Below are 11111 nucleotides of genomic sequence, written 5' to 3'. Positions count from 1 at the left end.
ACGATATCGAATGTCAAGAATTCATTGTCAGACGTACGATAACTAATAGTTTCAAAATCCTAAATAACACAATATCAGATTTTATCGATGTAGAATTAATATAAAATGTATATTTTACATTTTATAATAAAATTATTATAATTCAAAAGCATTTCTTTACCGAGTTTCGTTTATTAGTTTTGACATTGTATGAATGTACGATAACTTCTCATTTTCTCCAATCAGCTGCTGATGTAAACAAACATGGCGGCCTTCTTGAATCGCCCTCATGTTAATTCTTCGATTTTCGTCAATTCTTCGTTAATTCCTCCTTTATTATCGACAAAAGTAAGTTTACATTGCTAATGAATCTCTTTATTTTTGTTTATAGTTAATTAAATACGTTTTATAATGTACAAGTTCATTTTATGACAGGACCGGCTGAAGCCCTGGTAAATGTGTAGGAAAGCTCCGCGCTCGATTTAAAAGTTTCTAAAAGTAGAAAACGAAAGAAAACAGTAAATTAGAGCTACAGTTACCTTGAAACTGTGAGATAATCCTCCTACAACCACCTAACTCTTACACAGAAAATGTAAGCATAAACCTACTACTACAATTATGGGGGACCCCAGTGGGAAGCGGGGTTTTTGGGTGGGGGGAGGAGGAGAAAAGTGATTTTTCGGGGCACTACCGAACCTAATACAACTACCTACCCTACCCTGGGGGCCATGTACCCCTACCTAGGCCTACCGGGGGGGGGGGCCTCCGCCCCCCTTAAGGCCACATTGAGTTTCAGTTCAAACGAAACAAATTCAAATGAAAACGCCTTTTGCAAAAAAAGGAACACAAACTTCAAATTAGTCTCAATATCTAACTTTGCGTTTCCAAACCATGTACCTTTGAAACAAGACACGAAAAAATTGCACCTCCTCTTCCTTTTCCCACGAGTAACCACACTACAATCACACCGGAATGCTAATTTGTTGTAATCTATACGGCACACATTTTCACAATTAGGGCACTTTTTCTCTGCCAAAATCAAACCATGACGTTGAGCAAATGCAATTAGCAAATCAACTTTCCCTGAATAATGTACACAAAAATCCCCATAAGAAATAAAGCAATTGTCACAAGTGACACAGTCGGAACGGGATGAAGGTCCTGCTAATTGCTCCATACTTCACGGCAAAATGAGCTTTTCAGTTTGAAGGGAGATCCGAGACGTGCAAAAATATTCCTCCGCGGAACTAAACGTAAACTGTGGTAACTGGTGGAAAAATAGCAGGGATAAGTGAAGTAATAAGTGTCAGCATTGGCTAGATTTGTAAAAACCGCCATGATTGGTTTTCAAACAGTGTGACGTCAAGAAAACACCTGTTATTGGTTAGAATAGCATTGAGAACTAGTTTGCCATACGCAGTAAGGCGGTGAAACAGCTCATTTTAGCCAAGACATCACACAGTAAACAAAAACAAACACTTAGAAAAAATCCGAGTGAAACATAACTATACACACGAATATCTTCGTTAAATAGAAGCTGCTCATATATTGACTATTATATAAGCGTTCTATATGATATAATAGTGAATTGTAGGTGTTTAAATTCTTCAAGATCTTCCGCGGAGCTCTCCTACACATTTACCACATTCTATTATTATTATTATTACTATCCAAGCTACAACCCTAATTGGAAAAGCAAGATGGTATAAGCCCAGGGGCTCCAATAGGAAAAAATAGGCCGATGAGGAAAGGAAATAAGGAAATAAATAACTGAAGAGAACAAATTAACAATAAATCATTCAAAAAAAAAAAAGTAAACGTCAAAACAGATATGTCATATATAAACTATTAACAACGTCAAAAACAAATATGTCATAAATAAACTATAAAAAGACTCATGTCCGCCTGGTCAACAAAAAAGCATTTGCTCCAACTTTGAACTTTTGAAGTTCTACTGATTCAACCACCCGATTAGGAAGATCATTCCACAACTTGGTAACAGCTGGAATAAAACTTCTAGAGTACTGCGTAGTATTGAGTCTTATGATGGAGAAGGCCTGGCTATTAGAATTAACTGCCTGCCTAGTATTACGAGATCTGAATGTAAAGGATGGTCAGAGTTATGAAAAATCTTATGCAACATGCATAATGAACTAATTCTAGCAATGAAGTCGTGTTTAACCACTAGCAAAGCGAGCTTGCAGCAGAGTAAAAAACGGTAGAATTATAGATGTGGACGGGACAACATTTTGAACGAAAAATAGATTTTCTTGTTGTGAATAATGTGATTTCAATGAATATGTAATTAATTTCAACATAATTAAACCAAAATCCTGTTAGACTGTCGAAGAAGAAGGATATTTTTTAGAAATTTAATGTTTTTTCTTCGCCGTGCGATTGCTTCGCTCGCGGAAAAAGAATAACATGAAGCTCTTATGTAATGGCAAGCGGTACATGCTGAACTGTGCACGCTAAACCAATTGATTGTTATTTCCTAGGTAATGAAGTATTTATTTGCAATGAAAATAAGTGTCATTTTCAAAGAAAAGACGTTTTGCTATAGGAAACATAAGTTTTTTTGGGTAGAAAAGCATTTTCCATCCGTATCTATAATGAAACCACAAAATCTAATAAATCATTAGCTTGCTCAAGTAAGGAGGTATTTGTAGCACGATGGAGACTCGCGAACGACTCCAATAAAAATGGGATGGAAAGTCACGTTTTCTATGCGTCCAGGAGTCTGGGCGAACAAAAACTCCTGCTTTTCATTAATTTTACTCTGGTTTTGATTATGACGACAGGTGTTTTATGAATACTAAGTTTAAAAGATTGAGATGATCATTGGGTGTGAACTCGAGTGTCCAGATAATATTCTTCCCTTGAGTCAGACTTCTCAGATTTTCCAACACGACGAGTACAAAAAGAAGACTCTATCGGGAGACACAAGGTCTCCCTTCCTAGAAGAGTCCATAGTCCTTCTGTGTATGCTTTATGTCATTGATACTAATTTGTTTAAGCTTGTTAGTTTCCGCAAATTATTGTCATAAAAGACGTTCAAGACAATGGGGCCTTTGTCGGCAATACATTCCAAATGCGAAGAAAATGTGGATATCCATCCCATTTTCTAGACAGTCATTTGAAGCGCTTAAAACAGCCCTTACACGTACACTGAATAGTCTGGTGTGTTCCTTACTCATTCTCCTCTGTCCTCATACACCTGACAACACAGATTACTAAACAATTCTTCTTCACCCAAGGGGTTAACTACTGCACTGTTAATTGTTCAGTGGCTACTTTCCTCTTGGTAAGGGTAAAAGAAACTCTTTAGGTATGGTAAGCAGCTCCTCTAGGAGAAGGACACTCCAGAATTAAACGATTGTTCTCTAGTTTTGGGTAGTGCCTTAGCCTCGGTACCATGGTTAAAAAATATCTTTGGGGTAGAGTGTTCTTGTTTGAGGGTACACTCGGACACACTATTCTATCCTTAAACTTATTTCCTTTCCTCACTGGGCCATTTTCCCTGTTGCATCCCTCATAGGGCTTATTGCATCCCGCTTTTCCGACTGTAGCTTAGCTAGTAATAATAATTGGATAAAAGAACAGTTGAAGAAAAGATTAAAACCTTGAAAATGGAACTGTACCCATTTATATCATGACCTTGGATAACTGAAGATTAAAAATGAAATTGTTAAACATCCAGTAATTTAAACTTTAACATATGATATTTATGGCAATTTATCTTATTACATATGTAGCTAGATTATATTAGTGAATCTTTGGGAACACTGATCTCATTATTTATAGGCATTGCATGTACTGTATGGCTTGTGGTCTAGATTCTGGTCGTTTGACTTTACCCTGGGGATTGGATACGGGATTTTCACACTTTCAGTTTATTTGTATGATTCACAAAGTGATGGTTTTATTACCAGCAGTTTTTAATTTTATTTATCCTTTTTTCAGATATCACAGTAACTTGGATTGTTTAAGTGATTCTCGTCAGGTGATGTTCAAAGGGGAGTTTGAAAGTCTGAAGGCCATGAATGCGATGGGGATGCTGAAGTTCAGCATTCCACACACAGTCATAGACAACCCCACTGGTGGAGCTGTGCTATGCATGGAATACTTTGACATGCGCATTTTGAATTGACGGAGGGGAATGCTCGGAAAAAAGTTAGCCGAGTGAGTACTTTTTTCGTTTGAAACTTTAATTTTTCGTTATTTGTTCCGTGACTGGAATACAAACCTTGGCTTTTTATTTAGGGGCATTACTTTCTGCATAGCTGAAATGACAAGTCATTAAAATTTAGCGAGGGTTAACTACCCGTACCGCTAGTTAGTTGGGGCAGGGGGATGGTAGCTTGCTACCGCTCCCACTCATACACTGGTGATTTAGCTCACTTTGCTTTTGACTCGGATGGTGTACGATCGTTACCGTTCCTCATCCTTCGCCGTTATTTGGACTGGCATTAATTCTTTTTTGCTTTTTCGCAGTGTAAGTGTGTGTATGTGCAGTATTGACTTCTGCGAACATTCGCACCTGCCCTGGACTCGATGGCCGGCCCTGCGGAACCTATTTGTCGACCCTTTGTCCCGTCTGCAGAGGTCAATGGTGTGATAGCAACAACCAGTGTAGTGTGTGTTGGGAGTGGTCTGCCTCCCAGTGGGAGAGGTTTAGGCGATGGCAGAAGAAGAAGTCTAAGCGGGATATTTCTCCTTTGAAGTTTCCTTCGAACGGGGAAAAACCTAAGGCCTCTTCTTCCGTCTCCTGACCTTCCTCCGAAGCTCCTACTCGTTCAGTCTCTTCCGAGAGACCGTCGAATAGTAGCGTAGACCCTTTTAATTTCGGCCAACCCCGGTCCTCGAGAGATAGTGTTGCTTCCCCTAGCGAAGCTGCCTGACCTCTCCCCCCCGCGTGAGGCCTTGTCTATGTCTTCTGTGTTACAGGTGTGGTCGTCCTTGGGGCTTCTGGGACTGCCCTCCAAGGACTCCTTGCTGCAACTCATGGTTTGGGGTGCAAGTGTGCAGCCGTCGTCGACGACTTCGGAGGTAGATCCTCTTGCGCTTGTCGATGTCTTGGTGTCAGAGGTGTCTTCTGTGGTTTCTGCCAACTCCCCTGCCCCTCCAGACTGTCCAGCTGTTGCTGCCGACTTAGTTTCCCTCATTCCTGACCATCCTTCTAGGGGGGAAACTTAGTCCTACGTCTCTCTCCTGCGAGTGTTTCTCCCCCTCGGGGGAGTTCACTCATAGAGACTCCTCTTCGGAGGACTGCTGCTGCTCATGGTCAGCTTGCTGATCCAACAGCCCCTAGAGGGTGTCTCTGTCGCAGAGTTCGCACGCCGCTTCGCCTTACAGGTCGTCCTTCACCATCGGTGAAAAGGCACCTCTTCGGCACTTCAGCCTCGTCATCGCAGCCGTGCCCCACAGAGTAGTCTCCGCTTCAGTTGTCTCTTGGCCTTCGGCCTTTACCCGTTCCTGGACCTTCTCCCGACGACGCTGCTGCTAGTCCTCGACTTCGGTCCTGGACCCTTCTGTAGATCGTTCGCGATCTTCGTCTGTGGATATTCGACCTTCCAAAGGGCACATCCTTGTTCCTGTGCTACCTACTAGCAGACCTGCCGACCTACCATCACCGTTCCTGTTCCCGGTACAGCCTTCTGAGGCCCAACCTAAGTGTGCAGCTGCACGCCAATGCTCTTCAGCTCGCCAGCTCCCTCCAGTGCACCAGCGCTCACCAACATCTCGTCAGCGCCAGCCTGCTCTGTCACGCTTTACAGAGTGCCCATGCTCGTCAGCGCTCTACAACACTTTGGCGCGCGCCTTCACCTGCTCACCCTCAGTGCCTTCCAGCTCGCCAACGATCACCGGCGTAACAGAGCGCACCAAAACTTGAACGCTCTCCAAAATCTCAGCGCCTGCAACTTTGATCTCCTGCATGCCAACGCTCTCCTATACGGCAGCTACAGCCTGTGCTCCAGCGATCTCCTGCGTGCCAGTACTCTTCCTATGCACCAACGATCTCCTGCGGGTCATCACTCGCCCACGCGCGCCAATTCTTTCCTACACGCCAACAAACTCCCGCGCGTGCTCGCCAGATCTCGCCCGTGCGCACGCCAACACGCGCCCACGCTTCAACTCTCGCCTGCTGGCCCTCTCGCCCGCGAGCCAGCGCTCACCTGCACATCCGTGCAATAATCAGGAACAGTACATTGACAGGTCACCATCGCCTGATTCCCTTTCCCGCAAACGCCTTTCACCGCGTCCGCTGGGGAAAGGAGAACGGGCCTCTGCAGAAGGGTTCAGGATTCCAAAACTGCCTTCCTCTACGGCGGACGCACCTCAGCAGAGACTCCTCGTAGGGAACCTTTGGTCCCTATCCCTTCAGGGTATCTGTCAGACAGTGCGTCAGTCAGTCAACAGCCATGGTTCAGTGCTATAGTCAGAGCAGTGGTACAGGCCTTCAATCCTGCTCTGTCTGGCTACTCTTTGGAGCAGCCTATAGCTCCAACAGATCATTTGCAAGGAACGATGACTTCTTCCTCCCCCCTGAAGAGGAAAAGAGGAGTCTCAGATGCGGTCACTTCCTCGAGGGTAAAGCTGACTCCGGTTAGACCATCAAGGCCAGCTCCTCCTGCATCTTCCTCGGGATACTCCTCCACCTCACCTTTGCCAAGGGAGTCGCGTGAGGAAAGGACCTCCTCCCTTCCATCTTCGGAGGAAGCCTCCCCTCACACAGAGAGTTCCCCACTACCAATGGAAATCAGGAGGGACACGACATCTCGGCCTTCGATGCTGGAGTCCTACCTCCTTCCTAGGAAGGAGTCAAAAGACTCCAAGACTCTGCCAAAGTCCTCTTCTAGGACCACCAAGTCTACAGAGACAGCCTGTCACTCAAGGGATGTCCCGTGACCCACCCCGGGAAGATCTCTCGGTGGTGGAAGAAGGAGACTTCGCTGCAAGTCGGATGTCGGAAGGAGAGCAAAAAGAGTCAGAACATGCATTCTTGCAGGTTCTGACTCTCATAAGAGTTCTCAATGGGTTTACCAACCCAGAAATACCACCACATGAGGGCAAGGACACGGTCTTAGACCGTGTCTTTGGCACCCAGAAGCCCTCAAAGACCAGTGCAGCCTTGCCCTGGTCTCAAGGGCTGAAGGGTGCCAGGGCTAAGATTGGCCTACAGCTCACCGAATATGCCTCCTCCCATCGTTCCGGCTCTACCAATAAGCTTCTCCCATCTCCTCGTGTCCAACAGAGGAGGTATTTTGAAATTCAGGAGGAGCCTCGTCCAGCTCTTCCTCTCCACCACTCCTTGGAAGAGCTCACCAAGGGAATCTCTCTAGAGACACTCCAATCGACCGGTTTCTTTCTCGGCAACCGAGATCCTTAACCAGGAGAAGGTTCACGAAGTATGCCATGCAAGCTACTTCATGGCCACATGTCTGGTTAGGGACCTTGGGAATCCTGGTGCGAACTGAGGATTTCTCCAAGGAACGTACCAGGAAAGCAATGGAGACTTTCCTGCTCTCAGGCATTTGCACGATCGAGTTTCTCGCCCACCAAATTTCGAACTTGTGGGTGAATACCATCCTGAAACATCGGGAAGCGGCGTCTGAGAGGTTCTATCAACAAATACCTAAGGCTGAGATCGTTAGGCTCAGATATTCCTCTCTAGAGGGAGACCATCCATTCGAGCCTAAAGAAGTGGAAAATGCCGCTGAGAGATGGAGGAAGTCCCATCAGGACTCCCTCCTCCATTGGGCTTTGACTTCCATGCCCTATAAACCACTAGCTCCTCAGCCGTCCCATCCAACCAAGACCACGACGACCAAGACAGCAGTGAAGACTACGGTATCTAAGAAGCCTTTTCTTGCCAAGGACAGGAAAGGCACTAAGTCCTCCAGGGGAGGAAAATATCCTAGAGGGAGCAGCCAAGGCCGCAAATGCTAGGATAGGCACTCCCCCTGCTTGTCCTACATTAGGGGGATGCTTACAAAGTTGCTCGGACAGGGGAAGCAACTCTGGGCCGAACCCTGGACAATCTAGTAGGTTGGCCAGGGCACCAGCCACCCGTTGAGATACTACCGCTAGAGAGTTATGGGGTCTTTTGACTGGCCAGACAGTACTACATTGGATCCTCCTCTCTGGTTACGGTTCATTTTCCCTTTGCCTACATACACACTGAATAGTCTGGCTTATTCTTTACATATTCTCCTCTATCCTCATACACCTGACAACACAGATTACCAAACAATTCTTCATCACCCAAGGGGTTACTGCACTGTACTTGTTCAGTGCCACTTTCCTCTTGGTAAGGGTAGAAGAGACTCTTTAGCTATGGTAAGCAGCTCTTCTAGGAGAAGGACACTCCAAAATCAAACCACTGTTCTCTAGTCTTGGGTAGTGCCATAGCCTCTGTACCATGGCCTTTCACTGTCTTGGGTTAGAGTTCTCTTGCTTGAGGGTACACTCGAGCACACTCTCCTATCTTATTTCTCTTCCTCTTGTTTTGTTAAAGTTTTTATAGTTTATATAGGAGATATTTATTGTTGTTACTCTTCTTAGAATATTTTATTTTCCTTTTTTCCTTTCCGCACTGAGCTATTTTCCCTGTTGGAGCCCCTGGGCTTATAGCATACTGCTTTTCCAACTAGGGTTGTAGCTTAATAAGTAATAATAATAATAATAATTCGTCTAGGATATCGCGTCCCGTTCATAACATCTCTCCCTCCCCTGACCAGGAATCCAGTGTCTATAGACTCCTTTGCCATGGGATCAGCAGAGGGGCTGGCCCTTCGGGCAGAAGTGCAGACCCGGTTGAAGAAAGGCGCTCTCCAGGAGGTTCTCGACGGGTCTCCAGGCTTCTTCAGTCGACTTTCTTTTAAAAAAGGTGTCTGGAGACTGGAGACCAGTCATCGACCTCTCAGCTCTGAACAAGTTTGTCAAACAAACTCCTTTCAGCATGGAGGCTGCAGACACGGTCAGACTAGCGGTAAGACCACAGGACTTCATGTACACACTGGACCCAAAGGACGCGTACTTCCAGATCCCAGTCCATCCGTCTTCAAGGAAGTACTTGAGATTCAACCTAGACAACAGGAAATACCAGTTCAAGGTGCTGTGCTTCGGTCTTTCCACAGCACCTCCAGTTTTCACCAGAGTGTTTGTCTTGGTGTCATCTTGGGCACACAGGATTGGCATCCGTCTCCTTCGTTATCTGGACGACTGGCTAATCCTAGCAGACTCGGTGTTAACTCTTCTTCAACATCAAGACAAACTTCTGAGGCTTTGCCAAGATCTGGGGATTATGGTAAATCTCGAAAAGTCCTCCCTGCTTCCTACGCAGAGATTGGTATACCTAGGCATGATATTAGACACCAATCTCCACAAAGCTTTCCCATCAGACGACAGAATAGCAAGGCTGAGGAAGGTCGCAAGACCCTTTCTCAGACGAGTAAAACTTCCAGCCCAGACATGATTACGTCTCCTCGGTCATCTTTCATCACTGGCCCATCTAGTTCCCAACGGCCACCTCAGGATGAGATCTCTCCAGTGGCGACTCAAGTCCTGGTGGAATCAGACTCTTGATTCCAAGGACATCCGGATCGGCAGAACAGACGGACCTCGAGTGGTGGGTGGCAGACAAGAATCTACGATAGGGAGTGGATCTTCTCGTCCTCCCCCCGGATTAGATGCTGTTCTCTGACGCTTCAATAAAAAGGGGGGGCCCCTCAATTTCTGCACCACACGACCTCAGGCCTCTGGTCAGAGTAAGAAGAGTACCTCCACATAAGTCTCCTAGAGATGAAGGCTGTCTTTCTGGCCCTTCAACAGTTCTAACAGTTCCTGGCGGGCCACTCAGTGGTAGTGATGAGCGACAACACCACAGTAGTGGTTTACATCAACAAGCAAGGAGGTACTTTTTCGCAGCCCTTATCCCATCTAGCAGTAGAGATACTGAGATGGGCTGAGATCCACTCGATACCACTATCGGCACGATTGACTCCGGGCAAGAGGAATGTGCCCACCGATAACTTGAGAAGAGCATCTCAGATAGTTAGTACCGAGTGGTCTTTGGATCATCCAGTAGCCAACACATTCCTGACTTTGTGGGGTTCTCCGACGGTGGACCTCTTCGCAACAGCCCTGAACTTCAGGCTCCCGTTATACTGTTCCCCAGTCCCAGACCCCAAGGCTCTCTGGCAAGATGCATTCCAACAACAGTGGGACAACATCAATGTTTACGCCTTTCCTCTTTTTGTCTGATGAGGAGAGTACTCAACAAGGCCAGAACATCGGTCAACTTTTCAATGACCCTCATAGCCCCTTATGGCATCACAGGGAATGGTTTTCAGACATTCTTCAACTCCTAATGGAGTCTCCAAGAGAACTCCCTCCACGACACGATCTACTCAAACAGCCACATGCCAACATATTTCATAAAGCTGTAGCTTCGCTACGACTTCACGCCTGGAGACTATCCAGCATCTCCTCTCTCTGAGAGGATTTTCGCAACAACTTGCAATCAGGATGTCTGGACACCTGTGAAAGTCATCAGCAGCAGTCTACCAGGCAAAGTGGAAGGTCTTCTGTGGTTGGTGTCGTGGAAGGGGTATCTCTTCTCTCGATGCCACTATTCCAGCAATAGCGGAGTTCCTCGTATATTTGCAAGAAGAAAAGCACCTGTCAGTCTCGGTGGTAAAATGCTATCGCTCAGCCTTAAGCCTCGACTTTATACTTAACGGAATGGACATTTCTTCATCGCTAGAACTTTCCTTACTCATACGAAGTTTTGAACTTACCTGTCATCAGTCTGAAGTGAGACCTCCCCCATTGAACGTGGTTCGAGTTCTCAGGTCTCTTAAGAGACCTCCTTATGAACCATTACGTCAGGCAACAGATCGCCATCTAACTTGGAAGACGGTATTCCTGCTAGCTATGGCTTCGGCCAAGTAAATCAGTGAACTTCATGGTCTCGCATACGACATCGCCCATTCAAGGGGATAGGGAGAGGTAACGTTCAGCTTCGTCCCCGAGTTTATTGCTAAGACTCAGAACCCGGGAGTATCGGATCCAAGATTCGACTCCTGGATTTCAAGTCTCCGTACTGTAACAGATGACCCAGACCATCT

The 11111-nt window shown here is 45.9% G+C and overlaps 1 long non-coding RNA gene across 1 annotated transcript in view; it reads left to right on the top strand.

Moving 5' to 3' along the window:
- The first annotated feature begins 211 nt into the window (after positions 1 to 211).
- Positions 212 to 11111, top strand: part of LOC137637645 (uncharacterized) — a 52886-nt gene continuing 41986 nt past the window's right edge. Inside the window, exons 1-2 of the long non-coding RNA XR_011043738.1 lie at positions 212 to 327; positions 3943 to 4161. This is a non-coding gene — a long non-coding RNA (uncharacterized lncRNA). The remainder of the gene's footprint in view (positions 328 to 3942; positions 4162 to 11111) is intronic.

The sequence above is a fragment of the Palaemon carinicauda genome, unplaced genomic scaffold (genome assembly GCF_036898095.1).
Source record: "Palaemon carinicauda isolate YSFRI2023 unplaced genomic scaffold, ASM3689809v2 scaffold9, whole genome shotgun sequence".
Lineage (NCBI taxonomy): Eukaryota > Metazoa > Arthropoda > Malacostraca > Decapoda > Palaemonidae > Palaemon > Palaemon carinicauda.
Note: the sequence above shows the minus strand (reverse complement) of the source record. Positions and strands in the feature narration are given on the sequence as shown.